The 23,771-nt window shown below is 35.8% G+C and overlaps 1 protein-coding gene across 1 annotated transcript in view; it reads right to left on the bottom strand.

Moving 5' to 3' along the window:
* PLCE1 (phospholipase C, epsilon 1) overlaps positions 1 to 23,771 on the bottom strand; it is a 134,702-nt gene that overhangs the window by 99,868 nt on the left and 11,063 nt on the right. The window lies entirely within an intron of this gene.

The following is a 23,771-nucleotide window of genomic DNA, read 5'->3' as shown; positions in this document are numbered from 1 at the left end:
GTGGGGGGGGTGGGGGGGTTGGCATGCGATGCCAAGATACAGTCTAGCATATACTATCACTTTCTCCGTACAACAGGAATAAATCTACTGAGTCAAAAGGAAGCTGCCCTCCCCGGGGCATGGTGTGTATGACTGGCAGATGAGGTGCGTGCAGCAGAGTCTGTCCAGTCCCCTTACACATCTGAAGGAAAGAACACATCACAGGAAAGGAGTAATGGTCTTCAAGTACCTCTTCATCATAGGAGTCAAAGCTTTTTCCAGCATACTCACGACAAATTAATTCACTCATAGCTTTTCTAAGTGTCTAGCGTTACCGTCACTGTGGGAGGCCCAGATGTTTTCCTTTGCTTTTCTGTACATGAGCTTCAGGTTCTAACAATTTAGATAAAACACTGCAGTGACCTGTCCCCTTCAGTCACCCTTCCAGCAATTGTTTTGTCAATATTCTTGTTGCAATGTCTGTTCCCAAAGGCTTTTCAAACTTTCGCTCTCTCTTCAATGATTAAGGGACATGTGGATCTTTGCAGTGCCAGGACAGAGCACAAGACAGACTACCATGCTAGAGAGCAATAACGCTCACTTAGTCCACAGCAATTTTTGCTGTGTATCAAATTTCACACAGTAAGTTGTAACTGGGCAACATGGCACAGAGTAGCAGAGGACACACAGGAAAACAGATGAGTTCACCCTGGTAATATGGGGAGCGGTATCGATGGCAGCTGGAAGGTTGCCAAAAGAGTGAACAAGCGCAGATGTGCCCAAATATTAATATTAATTAACTGATGTTCTGTGAACTTTCTACAGCTTCAATTGCAATTACAGAATGTGCATTACCTCACCAGCCAATATTTCTTATGAATTGCATCCTGTTAAGGATGAGATCATTTCAAGGAGCAGAAACTGAATTTAATGAGGGTGAAACCATCTTGCAGAGGCAATCCCTAAATGTAACTCAACATTCTTCAGAAATAAGATCAGCCATCCCCATTCAGTTCTGGTATATGACCAATGTCTTGAGTAGGGAAATCTTTTCATTCGTGATCATGAGAAAATGATGAAACAGTTTTAAAAAACCAAATACATTTGAGAGTTGGATTTACTTACAACCAGAAATTGTAACAGCAGGCCCAAACTTCTGACAAGTCATCATCTTCACTTTTGATAAAACTTGGTGGCTATTACTAATTTTCCATTTCTGTAAGGTAACAGTACTAATTATTTTTAAAGCCATTACCAAAGGAAAGATGGACTTCACAGATTTGGAAGACAGACAGAGCAGTGCGATATAAATGGGGCACAGATTTACCACAGCATCTCCAACCCCAGAAAATCCTGCTTAAAGAATCATCAGTCCAGTGGAGAAGGAATAGTAAAATAGTCCTTGTTACTTCTCATGGCAGGTAATACACTTTAGATCCAAATTACTAAGAAGAATCATCTTAAAATATAAAACAGAGGCTGACAAAAGACATCAATTAACTGTCATTTGAAAGATTGTTCGTAAGTACTTGAAATTTCAATTTGATTAAGGAGAAAATGAAAGGATGACACCAAACACAACAAAGGAGCTCTTCACATCACTTTTCAGCAACGTGAAACAATGCCCTTGCCAGTGAGAGAGACTTCTGTAATCTTACCCAGAAAGGGCCAAAAATATCACTTTCTGGTCAGCCAGATCAGCTATATATATTTCTCTTGGCACAAAAGTATATGTGAAAAAATATTTTTCTTAATAGTTATTAATTATTTGATTACTAAGTTCTCTTGTAAAATTCTTCAGTTTAAATCAGAATTTTCATATTTTTCTAGAACTTCTCAACTTGGTATTCTGAGTTAAATTTCTGTTGACTGTTCTACTCGTCAATTCCTCATGCAGCCAGTATTCTCTTTTAATTTTCTAAATGAGTGCTTATTTACTTCCTCCAAACTTTTATCAACAAATTCACTTACAATCAATATGCTGTCTTAGTAACTAAATAAATTAAATATACTCTATTCAAACATCTGTGTTATTTCAACTTTATTCTAAAAATAACTACCTATTCTAAACATAACTACTAAGCTAATGCACACCTTTATTTATTTACTGAGAAGATGATAGTTTTACTAGTCTGATGTGGGTCATGTCTTTGAACACCTGATCACGTGGATTGGAGTTTCTTAAGTCAGCAGCTTTCAAAATTGTCTACTGAGTTTTTAACATACAAGTATAGGCACCACACATACTTCTGTTCTAAAATCGTATTACTTTTTTAAAATACATTTTCATAATGACTTTTGAGACCTCTGATGAGAAACAAAGATATTCCATTCATATAAAACTTCTCAGGTGTGCTATAAAAAGTATTTAAACCAAGAAAAAGACTAGCAGGTTAACTTTTCAATAGAGAATAGAAGTTTTACTGTAGCCAAGCACATTATCTAAAATAGACACTAATTAGGATTCAAACTCCATGTCAGAAAGCAAACTGAAATAATTCAAACAGCTTAGATGTTAGAATATTGAATGTGCCATGACTGAATAAGTTCAACTTGAGAAATGCACATTTTCATTGTAAATTCCACCTTTTGTTGTACATCTTTAGATCATCAAACTGCAATGGTATGGTACTATTAAAATGGATCTCAAAGCTTTCCAAATGCAAGTAAAAAATAGTAAGAAATACTAACAGAAGCCACTGAAAACTCTATTTAATACATCCTTAAAGGCTTACGTTCTTCAAAGGTAGACACAAATTAATTACTTTAATTAGGTCATTAAAGGTTTCAAACAGGCATTATGTTCATCTTTTCCATTTCTGAAACACTGACAGTGTGACGGGCACATTGCAGACAGGTGAATGCCAAGCATTCAATGCAGAGGAACCCAACAGCCCCTTTCCCACATGTCTCTCTTTTCAACTATTATTCTGTATGTGGAGCAATAGCGAGTCTAGATTTTCTCTAAGAAACAAACAAACAAAAACCCACACACACATCAGATACAGGCAGAAATCTGTATGGTTTTGTACCTCACTAACAACCATAATCTTCCCATTGGAGGAAAGGATTCCACAGAACTCATACATTTAAAAATAACTGCATCCTCACACATGTGAACTGATTATTTAAACAACTCCGAAAGATGAGCTTAGTTGCATATTTCTGAACTGCAAATTGACAGCAAGTTTGAGGGGTAACCCACAGTACAGAAAAAACCTTAAGACATCTCCTGTCAACAAGACCATCTTAAAAAGAAAGAACCAAACAGAAAACCTAAAAATTATGGCTGTTGAAGACCATGTCTCACCAGTCCTTAAACGTTTTGTTTGTTGTCCTCTTTCTACAATCATATCTATCTGCCAAAGCTAGCCGTAACTACTTCTGTAAAACTCTGACTTTACCTGTTCTTTTAAAATATTATTTTAATATGTATACTTACATAACTGATTCAGAAAGCACACAGTCTATTCCATTCCTGTGTGTCTGATATTAAAAGTCAAAAGATAATCAACGGTAGGGGTTAAAGTTCACAGCATTGGCTAATTCAGTTTTTACACAGTGCGATATTGCATGCCTGAGACTAAAGAAACTGCTTAGAATTGCTTATGAAGGTCTCAGGCTCAGAGTAAACGTGTCAAAGCTCAAAGATGAAGTACATGTAATAAAACTGTCTTCATATTTATACAATCACTAGTATTATTTGTATCAAAGAAAGACTCATATTGGGATATTATTGTACTATACATTGTGGTTTTATATTGAAAGGTGGATCTTTCCAAATCTATCAGAAACAGCCTACAGTTTAGACCTACAGTCAGAAACATAAGTATTACATAAATGTAAAGTGCAACAGAACCTTGCTGTATCTCTAAATATTTTCATTTACAACCAATTGTAATTGATATTGTTGTAAAAGATCAGTAAGCATATTACTACAGCTGTAAAATTTATGCATCCTACCCATGGCATACAGCTAATAAAAGAGCAACTTGGAGCATTTTCCTTAGCACAGGAAATCTAGTTCTCATTTTCTAATTTTGTAGACACTGAATCCATGCCTATTTGTTTGCTTGTACTTCAGCTGTTGGGTTCATAGGGTCACATGAATAATTATAAGATTATTTTGGATAGTACTTAGGGGCCAGGAAATTCTCAGAGTTTTCATGACTGAATTGTTTAATAGACTTTTAGGTCAGGCTACAGAACATGATTTCATGAAACAAAATACATTTGTTCTATAAAGAGGCATTTTCCACTTCAAGGGTTTTTTTCGTTACCTAGAAATAGAAAAGGCACTATTCCTTGCCCAAAGTAACAACAATATATTGATACTCTGAACCTAATTTTTAAATGACACATTTAATATTAATTTACTGATAAAAAGCAAGTCTTCATTCATCACTGCTCACAATGAACATTTAAAAACAATCCTTAAAAAAAAGAAAAAAGGGCTCAAGAAAGGGGCTCTCTTGGGCTATCCTGTAAATTCTTAGAAGAAAATTTTTGGCTAAAACTAAGCAATCACAATAATCCAGCACAGTACAATGAAGCAATTTTACTGACGTTGGTATCTCGAATCAGTATCCTAGGATCTTCAACACTATTCATCTTCCCTAGTCATTAGCTGCTAAGGAAGACCATGGTGTATCTATAGAAAGTAGCTAAAGTTTAGGAAAGTTTAAGATAAGACAACAGCGTGAACAGGTAATACACAATGCAGTGACCTGAAGAAATAATTTCTTCTTTTCCTTTTTTTCAGCTGGTGTGTTCAAATGCTGCTTTAAACTGAATAACTGTCCTGCAGAACACAGTACATTCAATTTTCACATCATATTTTTATGTTATGACACAACTTTGATGATGGATACCTAATACACACTAATAGCCATATTAAGACAACTGTATACTAGAATAAAACTGTATTTACTGAAGTAATTGTTACTGGAAGAGTTTGAGTTTCATTCAAATCTACTAAAAAGATTAGATGATGGTAACACTATGATTACATTAAAATCCATGGGTTTATTTTGCTGTCTCCAAATAGAGTTTTGGAAGCCAATTCCAAGATCTAAACATGGGACAATGATTCATTAATTTTATTTCCAGTTCAGTTCTACTTGCCTGAAATGCACAAAATGGAATCTAATTTTCTGCAGTATTCAAAGGTTCTAATTCCTTCATCACAGTTAAAAGATTTTTTTTTAAAGTAAATATGCTTGTTTTAAGAGAGAGAATGAGAGTGAACGAGGAAGAGAGTGACCAAACAAGGGAGTGGGAATGAGAGAGCATTAGTTCAGTATTTAAATTACACTTTTTAATTGTTAATGAAGCAAAGATGATTCTGCAGGACCAGAGTATTTGTTCTCCTTTCTTTTTCCACTGGAGTGGAATGTCACTTGAGGCTTGATTTTCAGAATTTAAGGCATCTGGCTTCAGACCAGAAGAACAAAAATATTTTAAATTAACTTTCCTTATTCTCTGGGGATTGTTACAGACCCAGGGACTACAGTTTAGTCATCCATGAGATTTATTTTGCTTTAGCGTTAGCTTCAACTAAACTTTGTATATACAACAGCTTACTTACCAAAATTCATAGCCACTCTGCTCAGTGCAATGATTTTTAAAAATTGGCAATTATATTACACTGAGTTACCTGCATAAATGACCTATGTATATGCTTAACCTCTCAAAATGAAGGATAAAACTTAGATTCCCATTATAAGCTTCTCTTTCATACCATCACACCAATTTTGAAAAAAACTTTGACTCATTTATCTATAATTACACATGCCCAATTTAGGATTTTTCAAACTTTTTCAAAAGCTTCACCTTAGTAAGAAATAGTGCCCCTCAATAGCTCTGGAAGAGCTGAGCACAGATTTGTTTTGAATTAACTGCACCAAGTTTGCATGTACATAATAAAGTATTCATGTACTTGAGGAAGGAAAATTTGTAGTGGATGTTTCGGTTAACCCCCAAGCAAAAATAGTTGTTTGCTCTCTCATTTTAAATGATTATCCTAGAAGGACAGAAAAAGCTTGAAAGCGCTGTATGTTTCCATGAAACTCTAGTAGCAGCATAACATTTTACTGAAGTCTCAAATACTCTAAACTTGACAAGTACACTGTTAAGATCTTTAGAGATCATTTTTGTCACAGTAGCATCATTGTGAGAATAAGCAGGAAACCTTTTTTGTTCAAATAGTGCTATGGTAAGAACTTGACGCGGCATCAGGGACAAAAACCAGAAAAAAGCCCTTTATAAAGATTATATCGATCTAATGGATCCTTGCCGTAGCATAGAATAAACAAGCAGAGATAATTTCCAGACCCTTATTTTCTCAGTAGCATATCAAGGACAATCTATTCCCATGAAAGGTAAAGTTTTTGTATGCCTTTATTAACAGAGGTCTCATCAAACCCCAAAGCTACATAAAATATATAAACCTGTTATAATACCAGCATAGAAAAGGGCAATACTATGGTGAAAAAAAAAGTAATTTCCATCTGAGACATGTACTTCTAAAATCTATTTTAAAATTGAGTCTTTATATTCCAAAGTTACTCTACAAAGCTGCACTAATACATTCTTCTACAATGAAACATGCCTATGAAGATTCATCTATCAAAGACTGTATGAAAACAGAAAGTGAAGCAATGAAGTTTAGTTGCTTATCAAAACTTAAGATTAAAAGTTTGGGCACTAGTTTAGTATTATTAAAATATCTGATACAAAAATGACAGCCTCTCTCAAAATTAATAGAGAAATAAGAAGGAGTAAAGATGGCAATAAATACTATTCCATAAACTAAGTTAAGATGGTTTTGATAACTCTGCACCCTCAATATGTACTTGATAAACATGTGACTGTAATTTAACATCTTAGTCTAGTCATTCTTTTTTTATTCTCCTGACTGGCTACCTGTGTATTTACTTTCTTCACAGGTCATTACTCCTCTGGACTTACTAATACATCAGCGAAAGCCCATAGGCACATACATGCTACTTATCAATATGGTCATTTAATAATATGTTATATCTGTATATCCCACAGCTCACCTTTTTTATCACTGTGTGCACACTTTAAAACAGGAATTTTATCTCCCTATGCATTTTTTCGGCTCCTTGGAAAGTCAGTCCCACAGCGTAATGCTGCCAGACATTATCACAGCATATGTGACTTCTAACACTATTCATAATGTATCAACCTTCAGTTACCCTTTGTTTTATCACTTCATAGCAGCACAAAGAAAAAAGTAGATATGTGGGCCCTTTACTGCCTCAAAGCTTTGTCATAATGTTCCCAGCCTATTTGCTTTTAATATAGTAAAGCTACAACACTAAACTATGAAAGCATCAGAGAGGTAAAACTCCTCCCGCTATGTAAGTGAAATAAGTTGATACAGTGTTTGTTTTCATTAAGAATAACCATCACAACTTACTCTTACTAATAATCAGAGCTTACATACAAAAAAAGAACATTATTATGTTATTTTTACAAGTAGGTACTTGGATTCCTCATTAACCAACCTACACAATAAAGTGCTTGGGCCAAGTCAAAAGCACTGTTCATAGTTTAAATTCCTGAAACACAGTACTTTACTGGAAGACTATTCCAGTACACTTGAACATTACATAATTTTCAATATTTTTTTTTTACTATTTAAAAGTACAACATATGTTCGAGAAAAGGAAACAATTCTCTCACTATCGTCACTAGTGTGTAGTGAGCTGCTTGTAATTTTAGTTTCATGTGCATATGATGGGAGAGTAAGACAACACAGTACTTTTAGTATTTACAAAAACATACATAATCATCAAATGTCATCCTGATTATATTTCTACTGAACATTCTTCTGTGATTACACTGGGTGAAGTGATAGGTACAGAATTTGCTTTCATTCATAATGAATATTCAAAAACCCAAATCTTATATACTCACTTTATGATTTCAATATACTTTACTAAAAAACAGCAAGCAAGCATTTTCTATAAATTCTTGCTGCACATGCAATGTTTCTTCATCAGTTTACAGTAACAGTGAGGTATTCATTGGGGGTTTTAATGCCGACTTCATTAACTGTGTCTAAGTATTTTATCAAAACAACAGGGTAAGAAAAATAAAAGCCTGTAATTATATTACTTTATTTATAAAGTTAGAACCCAATATTAAGCAAACAAGTAGAAAGAAGTTCATCCACGTTTTATAACTTTAAGCACTAAAATCCTGTAAGTGGCTTTACAATAAATTAAACACAATGAGCTAGTAAACATTCACATGCAGTATGCCCAATTTAAATAAAAAGGAAATAACACAGACTTTTAGAAATTACTAATTGTTTACATCCGCAGGGTAAGTACTGACTGAAAAAGCAGCATGTTCTAGTAAAAAATATCCTGCTTAATATACCAAGAATATCTTTTTCTGCAGCACTACATTCTTCTTTCTGAAGAAGGAAAGCCTTCCTGTTATTCCTGCAGCAAGAAAAACTTTTTTATATTTCATAGTATATGAACCATACCTTTTCCCCTTGTGTTTCACCATATCCATATCCGTATCATATCAACTGGTAGGAAAAATGACAAAATTGTATAGAAATTGAAACAAGCAGACACAAGCAAAAACTGCAAGTTAGCTTTCAGCAATACAAGATGACAGTCTGTCCTCGTCTACAGAGACTGCCCAAGAGCCTGGAGAGAAAAGTAGTACATTGCCAAATCTTAATCCCATCGCTGCATTTCACATGGTGCTGCATCACCTCTGCAGCTGCTACAAGTCTACTCTTCCAACAGTCAGTGGAAATCTGTTCATTGTAAAAACTCCATAAGCATTTTAGTTTCACCACAGACACACAGATAATAAAATCTGAAATATTTAATATTTAATTTTGCTGACATACTGGAGTCTGTGTTTACATTACTGCAAATGAAATGATGCAATGCTAAATTTATCTGAAAGCACTGCCTTAGTCTCTTGGTGTTGTATGAATTTATAGAAAAAATATTTTACAATGTTAGCAATTAACTAATTTCTAAAATGTATTTATAAATACAGAAAATAATGTCATTGGCATGATGTAAACTCATTGTAAGTATAAGTAAAATAATTCTTCCCACATTAGATTTCTCATCTCTAAGCTACAAATACAATCATATTATTGCAGAAAATATACAGATTAATAGGAAAAATAACTGTGAGCCAAATTATACAAACACAAGATTATTTCTAATTAGTGTCCTCTTGAAACAGTGCCCAAGCATACTGCTGAGGTTGCTGCACACTGCTCTGCTGTAATGCTGGAGATGTCCTTTTCTATCGAACCACCATATTTCTTCACAAGGGGGCACAATTTATAAAGGAAAGGCCTGTTTCACAAGTAATTTTTGCAAACCTAAAAATTCCAAGGGTGACTGTATGCTACTTTAAGAGGGTCGCAGAGGAACACGAAGTGGATGGAAGAGAATTTTTCCTAGTGCAGGAACTGAAATAAGCAGCCTTACAAATCCATTTTCTTTTAGATAAAGTATAGATGAAGGAGCCAACGTGGAAGTACTACAGCACACTGGGTATTCTGTGCCTGCATGGCCTTACACTCCTCAGGAAGACTCCTTAAAGTGGGTCACACTTCAAATAAACTTGCATAAATCCGTATCTGGTAGCCTGGGTAACTTTATCTCAGAAGTGGGCCTTATTACTATTTAGTTTACCCTCAAATACTGCTCTTGAATAACTTCATCTGTGGACAGACAGTGATTGAAAAGCAACGATAGGCAAGAATAACAAGTCATGGAAGAAAAAAAAAAGAATTATGTGATAAAGGTAGTGATGACAAAGGTAAAAGTAGAAAAGCCACTGAGTAGCAGAAACTGCTGTAAAGGTGACAGTTCCATATCTTCTGAAAACATACTTTAAATAACATGACTCACCCCTTACTGTCTTTAAAATACCTTCCCTTACAGTTATGAAAAAACTAACACAGAAGAAAAAACTATGAAAAGATACGCTGTAGTTGCATGCTAGAGTGTCAGGAAAGTAAACAACATGCAAAACATCCAACTATCAGTAAAACCTGATAGCCTTCTTCAGTGTCCTCTTACAATAATTAACAGCAACAAATAGAGGAAAAGGATATATGGCAGAGACCGTTGTTAATGACTTCTATGCACAGAAAAAGATACAATGATTTCTGAAAAAACTGTAATAAATGTTTTAGTATTATTGCATTAATATTACTTATCAGGACTATCATTATCAAATATAACGTCATCTAGCAACTAATGTAAAAATAGCAGGAAATAACTCAGTTCTATAAAAAAAATTTACAAAAATTCACACAATCTTGTCATTAAACACTCCAAAGATCAGTACATTACAGACATTTTAAGTAATGTAGGCTCTGGCATTACAATACAGTTTTCTCACTGTTCCAGAAATGAAGCAAAGACAATTTCACATGCATGTGTTTTTTGAGTAAGACCTTCTGGAATACATTGTATCTATTTTTCTACAGAACATTTACTAAAAATAATGAAATGTAATACAACTACCACCCGTGGAGAACTGTTCTTTAGAGAAAATAATTTGTTTATCTCTAATCAATGATTTTCTGGTATTGCCTTGATATTACAACACCTGCTTTGGTACCCAAAATTCCCTAATACCAATTTGTGGTTTATTTCTTCAAGTGCTGGAAGCCTCAAAAAATTTCTTACCTGTTACTGTCAGGGAAAATGTACTTTTGCTTGAAAAGGCATGACTACAGGATATTCTAAAATTTGGCTCTTTTTTTCCTGTACAGATTTGTGTCTAGAAGACAACGCCTTTTCATGGTATCAATACTGATAGAAGTCTTTACATGGATTTCCCAAATATGAAAAGACAGAGTAAACACCTCTTCCACATACACCAATTTCATTACATTATTTGGAAATAGGGATCAATCAATGACATTTGAGCAAAAGGGCAACAGAAGAAGTATGCTGGAAGGAGACCATGTGTAGGTGATCAGTGGCAGAGATAGCTGTACTCTCTTTGCCTACTTTATGCCCAATAACGAGTGTTTCTATGTAGAATGACAATATAGCAGGTACATACACTCTGCTGTTTTCTAGCTACTGATTAACTTTGTTGAAAAGCATCTGTCAAAATAGAAAATCTTTCATAGAGACATATCATATAAACATTTAAAGATAGCTCTCCCACAGAAAACATGTTGGATGCACTTCTAACCACGCTGAGGTCTGCAACACAGATTAGCTCCTCGAAGAAATCCCCTATCATTATACATGTCTCGCAACTACAAGTTACAAAACCAGCTATTCTTCCTTAGCTGGCCTGTCAAATGTTTTACTGGAAACTGAGAGAAACATCTACAGATGTTCTAGCTGCTAATATTTGGAAAACGGACATCTTACATGACAAACTTGTTCCTTCATTTCATTGAAGCCACTTTCTTCATAATGGGTAGCCCCACTTTTACATGGGAGATATTAATGAAAAGATGCCCATCTTTACTATAATCATTCCAGTCCCAGGCAGCAGCTTCTATTTCCACTGTAAAGTAGGGGAACAACAATCATTCTGAATTAAGCAAACTAGGGAATATAATAAAGTTCAGATAAGTAGTTTTAATTGCTTTTATTAACTACAAGAGAATTTATTCCAAGATAAATTTGAAGTTTGTTGGCAAACATCTATGGGCATTTAGTTCATAACATATTGGCATTTTCAAGTCTATGGACACTTTAAAGGACACATTAATGATGTGTTAGCAAAATGGTTTTGAAAAAAGGTAGTTGATAAGAAACACAACTAAAGTAAAAAATAACAGCTTAAAAATATGCAATGGATTTAGCTAAGCAACTCTAGAATCTGTACTTTTGGCTATATATTATGTGCTGCTAGGGTTCACATTCTTTCAAAACTACTACTCTACAATTGCTGCAAAAGTGTTCTTTGAAAATTTAGAACAAAGCACCTGAACAAAACATATAATTTGAACTGAAAATTCCTAACTCCTGGAGTCCATAATAAAATCTTCACTCTAAGTGCCTATGATCACGTCATTATCCAAATAGTGTGAACCCTGATACCATCTAGTACAGAAACTGCTTTACTCTTTTAAGCTTCTTTAAAGTGCAGCATGATCCACTATGCAAAGAAATACTTCAAGACAGCCAATCTGTTCTTGGCAGTCACAACAAAACAAAAATCTAACAGATTTGTTCAAATACAATTTAAGTGCACTTCTGGCAGATAAACAATGAAATTCTCTTTCCTCTTTGGGGTCTTAGAGTTTGTGCAGAAGAACAAAACACTATCTAAATTCCTTGTATAGTTTGGTAATGCTCTCTATCAGTTGAATTTAAGATCATCATGTCCCCATGGTCCTGCACATATTCTTTTCTACACAAACAGGCTTGTTGAACTAACTAAATTCACAGCACCTTGAAGTGCATCCCTACCCAAGAAAAAGAAAGACTGGGAGGAGGCGGCTCACAAGTCTGCATTCATTTACCTTTTCAGGCCTGAGCTGTTTCTAGGATCTGATCAGGAACTCCAAGTACCACATGCAGGACACGAGGCAAGAGTTGACATGCCTAAACCAGTCGCCAGTCAGGCACCAGTAAGACATACTTGCTCTCTTCATCTTAGCACAGGGTTAGCAAGAAAACCAAATGCTTTCCCTGTCAGATACACTTTTTGTGTATCTTTCAGTGCCACAACATATGGACCTAATAGCATGAGAATATTTACAAGAGATTCCACTCTTCTGCAGAATCCAACAGATGAACAATGTTGTTCCCTCCATCCCACATCAATATTTTATTTGTTATTTGTTGTTCTTCCAGTCCACGGAAGAAAAGCTATGTTTTCTCAATAATGTCAAGGAATTTTAGGTAAACAAACCACTGCAAAATGCCTGAGGGATGACAGTTTAGAGTTTACTGTGCCAGCACACGAGGCATAAATGGTGTAATCTTCTGCTAAAGCAGGTTGCATTCTCCCCAGCTACAGGATTTTCTTGACAAAAAGGTGAAGGTGCACTATTATTCTGCTTTGTTCTCCTTCCAAAGAGAACAAACCATCTCTGCAGAAGACTGACTATATGACCTCTTAATTAAGAGCCTGTCAATTCTAAAATAGTTTTAATTTCACAGTGACCTTCTTTGACACTGCAGAGAGCAGAAAATTTGTGCTATGGCGTAGAAGCAAACTCCATTATTTCCTACAAATCATTAAATATGTATCTTATTAGCTTTCTACTTCTCTATATGAATGGAACTGGAGAGAGCACATATCTGCAAGGAATCATATTACAGTACAAAGCTGGGGCGGGGGAGAGAAGAAAATGAAGACAACATCCTCTTTGGTCTGCTTGCCAAGTCTGTCCCAAAGCAGAAAATCCCAAATGCAGAACTCTGGTGGTACAAGTTCTCCCACATACCTTTCATGAATTTTGTCTGTGTAAGTTTCTCCAAAGGGCTTTAGCTTCTTAGACATTTTGAAACCTGCATCTGTACCAAGACCTGCATTTGCGATACATTAAGTACTCCAGTCCTTTCACTAAGGAAGTGTGAGCTATATTTTGAGCTCCAGTAACTTATGCTTTTCATCAAAAATATTCTGTATGATTTGATCCAAACCATACCTGGAAAGCTTCTCCTCAGTGAAAGGAGAAAAACATTCCCATGAAAAATTATTTCCTCCAAGAACATAAGTGGGAACCCTCCAGCTCATAAAATTACTGGTAAGAAGGAAAGATGACAAAAATTCAGGAGACCATTTCAGAGGAATTCAGAAAAACAGGCTGAAGCCTAGCTTGCACTTTTTATACCTGACAAAGACCAACTGGAAAGTCTGCGTTATAGCCTTGCCAGAAATGTCCACCACTAAAGACCTTAACATTTTTCTTTCCTGTACATTTCCTAATTTCTAAAGTTTATTGAAAAGTTCTACTAGTATTAGGTAGGTGAATTTTTCTCTTAATTTCCAAAATGCCCAGGAGGAGGGAAAACTATACGCCAAAATCAGTATGGAATACTACTACAGTTTGACAAACACAGCAAAGGTGGAGAAAATAAGTGTGTAAGTAACATCTCCAAAATAAGAACTATTCCAAGGAAGAGTCTGAAAGAAAATCTGTAACTTCTAACTTCCTGTATCTCACTCTTCACTTAACAACTCTCCTTCAACTGCCATGATTAAATGGCTAGACAAACCTTTGTCCACTCCCTGATCTCTTTCGATGAGTTGGGTAAAGATAAATTGGTGTACGAATCAGTCACTTAGACTGAGTTTTGTGCACAAACTCAGATGTCTCAGAGGAGATACAAATATACAACAATCTTGTTATCTTAATAATTATACATAAAATCAACAAAGAATCAACACTGTCAAAACTTTATACACACAATGTAACTGGGAAACCTTCATTCCCTTTTCCTTTTTTTTTTTCCCTTATGAATGCTTCTGAGACATAATTATAGTGCCAACTTTCTTCATAAGAGGTCTGAAACAAATCTAATTCTAAACAATTAGAAAGATGATCAGAATAATTTTCTAAAATAGTGTCTACAAAGTTCACATGTTCCTAGGTTTTTGGCACCTTATTTTTTTGCATCGCATAGGTCACTATTTGTAGCTTGAAGATTTTAATTCTAAATTTCTGTGAAAGAAAAAGTTGCCCAGAAGAAACTGCTTACTGGACAGCTATGAATATTAACAAATAACAGGATTTACTTTCACTCAGACAATGCAAAAATATGAGAACATGACTATAAGAAGACATCCAGGAGAAAGTTTTACAGTCTGACAGTGGTAAACACCATATAATAATAGAATATTTTTAACCCATCCAGAAGTAGTCTCCAAAAGTGCACATAGGGAACCAGTATCAAAGCCATACAATTCTTAAATATAAATGCTAACTTCCTCTCAACCTAATTCGTATTCTTCTGAGCTAAATAGTTTTCAGAAGGCTGCTATTATTATGCAAACTTCAAAACCGTAGCTACTCAGACGACTTCTTTTGGCCAGATCAGAAAACACAGCTACACACTGTGTTTAATAGTTAAGATTTTCATCTGATTCCACCTACTGGCAGGAAAATTGTTTTCTATAGCCATAACAATGGTACAAAGAAGCAAAAAAAGCTTTGCCCACAATCTTATTCAATTAGTAGAAACTAAAATGGGCAATCGGGTTTTTCCAACAAGGAAACACATTTTATCCAACATTCAAAAATCTGCTAGTGAAGACTTAAAGGAGTGATATTCCAATGTTTTTTGAAATTCACAGGCTGTATTGAGGCTTGACTAACTTTTTGTAAACATTTCAACTTTAAAGCCTAAACTTGTTTGAAATGCATAGCAGTGAAGATTGAAAAAAAAAAATATTTTAAATTTTTCTTCTCTATAATCTTATTTAGCATTTATATTGTTCTCTACATGAAAAAATGTTTCTTTTCATCATTTTGCCAAAGTGCAACATTTTCATAAATACAGATTTTTAAATGTTTTTCAAATATATATGTGAACAGAGAACATTTTAAGCAACAAAGCAAACTGAATAGGTCTTTCATATTCAGATGATTTGTTCAGAATAAATCTTTTTGTTTATATTCATATAAACATAACTGTCACAACACAAGACTATCCAAGAGAAAATATCATCTCGGTTTCAAGCCATATAAGCACGAAAATCCAGGAAGGTTGGCTACATGATGGGTAAATTCACCTCAGGGAAAGATTATTTTGTCTGGTTTGTAGAAGAAAGTTAACAAAACACCAAACCCCAACTTTAAACCATTTTGTGAGGATTCCCAAGTTTATAAAGGGGGGGGAGGGGAATCTCAGAAAAGTAAAGTTTGACATATACATCATGGACCTTATTCTTCTAAATAAGAAGTGGGATCTAGACTAATTGACCTACATGACATGATAAAGCCTGTGAAAAGACCTAACTCTTCTGCTTGGTCCCATAGGGTGGAAAAAGACCTGCCTCCCTAACTGTGCTCTTAAGTTGGAAATGAAAACAAGAAAATTTCTGCCCAGCTTTTCAATGAAAGTGAAGGAAGGCTTCAGCACAAATTGCCTGAAGGAATCCTTGAATACCTTTTAAATACCATAAAAATATTTCCCTCCCTGACCAAACATTAGGAAAACCTATTTAATGCACACACACACACACCCCTTTTTTTTTTTTTTAATCTCTTGGCCTGTTTTGGGCCAGCATTCACTTAGATTTCTCCTTTGGCTAGCCACCATTCAACCAGATTGGGAAAAATACTTTTTTTTTTTTTTTTTTTTTTAATATAATATGGTTCGAGTCATTCAGCATTCCATGGGAAGACAACAGCAGCATGTGGAAAATGCTTAAAAAACTGGCAGGAAAAGATCTTTTCAAAGCAACTTTAGACACCAGTGTTTGTTGAACCTTTTGAAGTGTTGTGGGTTTTTTGGGGGTAAATAATCATATAAAACACTTTGGATGCAGTAAGATTCATAGCACAAACCAGATAATTTACTCCCAGGGTAGCATACATACGTTTCTGAAAGAATACAGGACCAGGTGAAGAAGTATAAAACTGTAGCCATTTTAGCAATGCTCTACTGAACATGAGCTTCCCAACCAGTGAAACAGTTAAAAGGGGGTGAGCTTGTACATGCTGTTCCTTCATGAAATAATTCAACGCAGAAAAGTGCCAAAGCAGCTTAGTTCAGAAAGAAGCTCTGTTACACTACGGTGCAAAAACATCTCAACTGTAATTTTTGCAAATAATGTGAACACTTGTTCTTCTGGATTTTTAAACATTATTTATCTTTGAATGTTGAGAAATAAATTAGTTACAAGAAGAGTAACAGAGCCATGAAATTTGGAGTCACATATAATAAGTCTGTTGAGTCTACCGTAAGTAAATTTACTGTCAAGAAGAATCTTTTAAAATACTTCTAAAGTAGCCATTTACTTCCAGTAATAAAATAAGCCATGAATGTTTCCATGTGCAATTAAATCTCCATCTTGTTTGTGCACCATGACTGAACTAATAAACCTTCAGAGCTAGGAATGTGGTGCAGCACAGTGCAGACACCTGAACTAGCCCTGTGAAATCAGGAGCATGTGGAAGCAATAGCACTACCTGTTTTTTCCATTGTGTTGTATTTCAGCTCTCTCCTTGCCATTACATTAGCTAATGGAACAATGACGTAACATGGTGATGACAATTCCATTTCACACATGCATTGATTACAACATATTTGAATAATTAATTAATTTTCAGACTACAGGCACAAACTTGCTTTTATTTGATCCGATCTGTAGTAAATCACAGTATGAAAGACATTGTGAAGTACTTTTTCAATTGTTTTCTAATATGCTAAGAATAAGTTTAGAAAAAATAAATTTAATCTATTAGGTTCAATCAGTCTAAAAAAAATGAGGGAGCTGCAATATCAGTCTTCCAGTAGATAACAGGATGTTACGTTCCTCCATGTCTACTAAAAGACCAAAGAATAAAAACTATCCACCAACATAACAGAAATTCTCTATCAGAATCAATACACATTGACTGATCCACTTGTTATCCCACGCTGTATCTACTCTGTAAACTATCCTGAAGTCATGCACCCATGCACCATTGTGTGAAAAGAAAAATATTTAATACTGGCCACACTCTTTACTGTCTAATCTAGGTTTTTAAAATACCCAGTCACGTCTACATTCACATCTACTAATAGCCTAACATTTTTAAAAGAACGGCTTTCTGTACAAAATGGTACTTGATGAAACTGTGCCCCAAATAGCTGGCAAAAAGCAATTTTGACCTGCAGGCAAAAGAACCTGAAAGTTACTGTATGACACGAGCCTACGGGCTCTGCAAGGCTACTCCAGCCTCACCTGCCACGTCGGTGCAGACAAAGAGCAATATCCAGTCTTTCTGCAAAGACCAGGTCAAACAGATCATAATTTACAATAAGGCAGGGGCTTGAGAAAGGTGTATCAGAGAAGATCTTTGACTAATTGCCACACAGTTTTAAACCTGTAGAATTAATATTCAAAGTGGGGGAAAATGGTTACTTTTCCATTTGGGTTTGGGGGTTTTTCTTCCAAGCATCCATTTCACTAATCATACACCAAAGCCAAGTCTGGAATTCCATTTTGTCTTGAATTCAGTTTTCAGATTTTTTTTCCCCTTTACTTCTGACTAAAGAAATATCCACCAATGCCAATTAAAAGAGATAATGCAGCATAGAACAGAAATGGGTTTAAAATGTTAATAGAAGCTGCTTGTTAAATGTATCAAATTACCAAAAAAACTGTATGTATAATTCTATCCACCAGATGGCACATGCCTCACATTTTGCTTCAAATATAGTCAAACTTCAGTGACATGGGTGAAGATCAGACTTCTGTTTCTTTTTCTTCTAATGTACAAATTTCAATAATAGTTTAGAATTGATACAGTTTCAACAAATGAACAGATATGTGCTGTAATCCAGATACAGAAAAGTGAATTAATTTCCACATCTACAATACACAGTCATGTATGAGCTGCTTTGAAACTTTAGCCTTTTCTCTCCTAGCAAGGAGATGCTAACAGAGTTCTACTAGGAAAGTTATACCTGTAAAACTATCCTTGCAGAGATTTGGGTCAGCATAAATATAGTATAAGGATTCTTCTACCACTATAGTTTGTCCCGGTTCTTTAATGCAGTTGTGTTGTCAAGAGGACTGCAGCGAGACAAAGATTTTATCATTATGGGTATCATATCAGATATTCACAGTTACTTATGATCTGAATATGTATGTATATGTGTGTATGTACATATGTATGAAAACCAGGTCTAAGTGGAAATAAGTGATGACAGTTATGCAGATACTGTAGTCAAAAAGAAAGAAACGTTGTCAACACTTTCAGAGAGTTTTAGTGAATTTAGGCCCAAATTTTCAAATTGGACTCCTAAAATCAAACCTGTAAATCCCTAAGATTTCTAAAGGTTGCTGGTCTGATTATGAGAAATACAAGGCATTCAGCATCTCTAAAATCATGATAGTTTTATCCAGTTGACTAATCATGAGGTTTTTATGTCTAATTTGAATGCCTGTATTTAAAAATGTTGGCTGTAACTTTTTTTGAGTAGTACTAAAGTGTGAATTCTACCTTCGAAAAAGTATAATGAGAATTACTGTATAAACAAAGCTTTCTCACATTGTCTCCCTCCTGTTTTGGGGGATCAGCTCTGATAAAGACTAGTTCAAACCTCCATGCTTTCTTTGACTGATGTCAGTCAGATCATTTGCATCTGTCCATGGTATTTGGCTAAGACAAAGGCACCATGTTAGACATCATGTCAACAGCTGGTTGTACAGTAGCAACTTGCAACAGTTAGCATATACACCAGCCTTTGAACCAGGGATCTACAAAGTCTCATGGTCCTAGAGCCATTTGATCCAAGCAAGTCCTACGATCAAACTTGACTCAGGCAGGAAACACAAAATAGAATTTCTTTTACGCCCTTCATTCTTATTTAGGTCTTGTGTTAATAAATGCAGAGGATCAACAGCTGGACCACGTGCGTTAACAGACATACTAGTAAGGAGATCCTCTAACTACAGAAGATCGTGTGAAAAAGAAAATCAGGTAATGTTCTTCAATAAGCAGATGTTTTGTGCTAGAGAAAAACTGGTATCAGTAACTTGCTAACAGTGCTTGCTTGCTTACACAAGTTAAAAATTAGAAAAATAAAAAAATTAAAACTGCAGAATGCTCAGCAGCAACAACACTCTGCAGTCTTACAAAAACAAGTGTGGTGTTTCAAATTTCCAGCTAATAAGTTGTCAGTGCTTAATCTATTTTTTATTTTATGGACCTTTTTTTTTGGGGGGGGGGGGATCATAATGAGGCAAATATCTAGAAGAAGAAAGAATATGGTTTTCAATGTTACACAATAATGATTAATCTATTCCAGACAAATACACCCCAAACTACTTATTTTCCCACAATGGTAACCCTGACAATTCATTACAAAGTTGTTTCCCAGTGTTAAGGGGTCTCGAAGACTTTAACATCTTAACATTTTGGCCTAAAAACATGGCAAGGGTTTTTTCAAAAATAAATACCTGGAAAACTTGGACTTGTTTTACCATCTTGCAGGCATGCTGTGCCATCCAGCCTGTGCCCACCTAGAAGCTGCAGCTGCCCCAGATCCCTGGTACAGCTGTGGGATTCCCTCCCAAACAGCTGGAGCTGACACATGCACAAACAGAAATTCTAGGATGTCATCCAGGACAAGCCTAAGAGATAAGCAGCTCAGGTACGCTAATAGGAGGAACAGAGTTTCCTTTTCCCTCCCTTTAAATCTGGACATAAAATGGTGGATGTGGAGGGTGTGTGAACCCCTGCAATAACTCTGCCCGGGTCAGCAAGGTTTCAGCAAACCACAATTTTAGTGGGGTTGGACCCTGGGCTTCAATATCCGCAGGCCACTCACAGTGTTGAAAGAAATCAGCATGCCTGACAAGAGGACCATAGCAAAGAAGGCAACAGTTTAAAATCTGAAGTTGAAAGTTATCTACACTGCAGGTTGTAGGGCAGAGGAGAGGGAGGCAATGAAACAGGACAATATGGACGTGGCTGGGGCAGAGGCATAAGTTAGACTACAGGATGATGATACAACGCTTATGGGCTTTTCACTTTAATTTCTTTTTAAAAATTACATTTAATGTCAACTTTTCTTCTTTTCTCCAAAAAACAAAACCAACTTATGGTCTAGATTGTCTTAGATATGAGCTAACATAGTATTTAGCAACAGAACATGAAGCAAATAATCTCATCTCGGTGAAAAACTACAAAATTTGATCCAGCCAAATCAGGGACTCAGTCATGGGTTTCCAAGCTGTGGTGCACATACTATTAATGATACACAAATGTCACCTAAGCAACAAACAACCCTTCTTGCATGTGCACATGCCAAGTACTGCTGCTACCATGATAACAGTAACATGAGCAAGACAAATTTGGGAGCTCTGTCCCTACTCTGTGGGAGAGAGGTAGAAGTCTTTAAGCCTCTGGAAAGCACGGAGACTCAAGATATCAGTAGCAGTGTTGAATTTTCTGATATGCCTCATCTTAGTCTTCTAAGAAACTTTGTTATTCTAAGCTTTCCAAAGTTAAGTTTCATTTTATTTCATTTCATTATTTAATTTCATTTATTGCCCAGGTAAGAATTTGAAACTTATTTTTATCAAACCTGAGATTCAGTAACTCTGCTTGCAGATTTGAATTTTTTAAACTAACCACCATTTTAAAACAGCATGTTATTTTCATCAAATACTTTCCATAGCAGAAAATATTCCTGGAAAAAAAAAGCCCTATGAAACACCATCTAATTAAAAACCCAAGAAGCTAGCAAAATAGCCCAACTACTGAGCCTTGCCACACATGCTTGGCCTTGTCACACCAAGCCCTGCCAGATGCCTCAGTTCATAATGGTTTACAAATCAAATGATGACTAACAATCTCTCTCCAAATTCTATTAATTTTGTTTGTATTTCTACTTGAAAATGCAACCTTTGTACATAACCATCATGATAGCACTAGCACTAATTTACATATGTCTTAGTTCTACAGAAAAACAGCAAAACTTTTCGTTCTGGTTAGGTTTGGAAATAAGACTTTGTTGTTGTTTTTTGCAATTTACATTTTTAAAGTCCCAAAACTCAAAGGACTCTTTGTCAACTATCTCTTTTATTTTCCTTCCAAGTTTTTCATAGAACACTGGCTCCTTTTCATTAGTTCTTTCAGTTAACTACCTCTCATATCTCATTAGCAAATTCTGCCCAGTACTGTTAAATCAATTTCCACTTCTTTTACTTAACGAAAAAGGTTTTCTCTTGGATCCACTGAGTCACAACCACATGGGTATGTCCTGTGAATCTGCTTTCATCTTGGCTGTTGTTTTCCTTGTGTTTCTTTGCAGACTGGAGAAATTTAAATTAAGCAAGGATCAGAGGAATCTGGTCATTAATGCCTAATATAAATACTAATTAGCAAATACTTCTTTTTTCCTGATGACTACCACAGGAAAAAAGTTACAAATGTACTATTCTCTATGACAGTTTAATGAAATGGACATTTAACTTCAGCCAAAATTACCAGCTCTTTTGAAAAGCCAATTTCAGTCTAAAAGTATAATACAACCATGTGCATATCAATCAACCAATGTGAAGTTTAAATGCTATTTAGTAACGTTCAATGAAAAAAAAAAATCCCTATAAAGAACATGGAAAGGAAGAGGACCAAAAAAAAGCTAAGACCTAAATATAATAGCTATAAATGGTACAGATGCCACATGTAAATTTGTATGAGCTCAACAAAGCTGGACGTAAGGCTAATAGAAGCAGGAGTGCCCATTAATACCACACAATTGCATGAAGAAGGACCTTCAGCCTTAACTATTAAGACTCAGCTGGAGCAGATTGTGAATACTATGAAAAAATACTATCTAGTAGTAGAGAACTAAAGGGAAATATATTAGGAAGTCTTTTCTCTATATAAAAGACTAAAGCATAAAGGAGGCTCCATAAAGACCACCAGTCTAAGGAATAGTAAGGAAGCTGCAGGTAAGTTCAAGAATGGCACTAGGGAACAAGAACAGACAACTACTGATAGGCTTGAAGTAAAAAGAGCAAAACTAGTTAAGAGGAGTTATAAAAAAAACAGTTTTCAAGGGGGGGGGAGGGGAATGCTCCCCCTTTCCCCTCACAGAATTTAATGAGAAACCCCATGGAGCCTTCCAAGGTCAGGAAGCCTAAAAAGAGAGCAGGTCTTGAGTCATCCACCAAAAGGAACCTGGGGAGAAGGAGCCTGGAAAAGCCATAGGGAAATAAAGACAGTGCAAGCTGCAGGGGTGAGTCTTTTTCAAATGGCAACAGCTGGACCACACCCTGAGGTAAATGCTATTAAGGCTGGCATTTGTAAAAGTTTGCAGGGCCCTAAAAATGGTATGGAATAAGGCCTATAAAATGGGTAAAGATAAAAAAAAAAAAAATCAAGGGATACAGCACCTTGTCCAGGGGAGCAAACTCATGCTCTAAGGTTCTAGGGCTGGGACCTTCACCACAAAGCCCCAGCTTTTCCTCTGCTGCTCGGTGATAAGAAACTCAGTGACCTAACAGGTAAGGAATACTTAAAGCCCTTGGTCGAGGGAGGATCACTGGCTATGGGAGTTGACATGCTACCAACTGTCTCTGTGTGCTTTTCTATCATGCCAGAGGGTGCAGACTAAATAAGATCTGACCACTTCGGTCACAGGGGACAAAAGCAGAGCAAGGGGCAGGTGATGCCAGATGCCACAGAACAGCCTGCTACACTAGGACAAAAAAAGAAGGAGCAACAAGTGATCCTTCCACAATCCTACACAGTGACAACCTCAGTTCCAAACACAGACGGCAATACTTCCATTACTATCTACGTAAACACCTTTCGGGTTAGTAAATAACTCATTTAAAGGTCCTGAAGAAAGATGTCTGAAGCCAGGACAAAACGCACTTGCTATCTGTGTGGATGTGAAGTTCACCACAAACAAAAAGAAGTGACGCGTACTGCACAAGCCAGTCCTAATAAACATGTAATATACCCACTCTTCCCTGTCTTTGCTGGTAAACCGCCCTGCTTTATTCTGCAAAAATACATATACAAACTCAGTTCTGAAATTCCAAAATAGTTTGTATGGTTACAAAAATGAACATTTCCTCTATCCAAATTAGTCCAAAAAACGGGGGGGGGG

Source organism: Haliaeetus leucocephalus, unplaced genomic scaffold (genome assembly GCF_000737465.1).
Source record: "Haliaeetus leucocephalus isolate CR32 unplaced genomic scaffold, Haliaeetus_leucocephalus-4.0 Scaffold184, whole genome shotgun sequence".
NCBI lineage: Eukaryota > Metazoa > Chordata > Aves > Accipitriformes > Accipitridae > Haliaeetus > Haliaeetus leucocephalus.
This window is presented reverse-complemented; position numbering and strand designations above follow the sequence as displayed.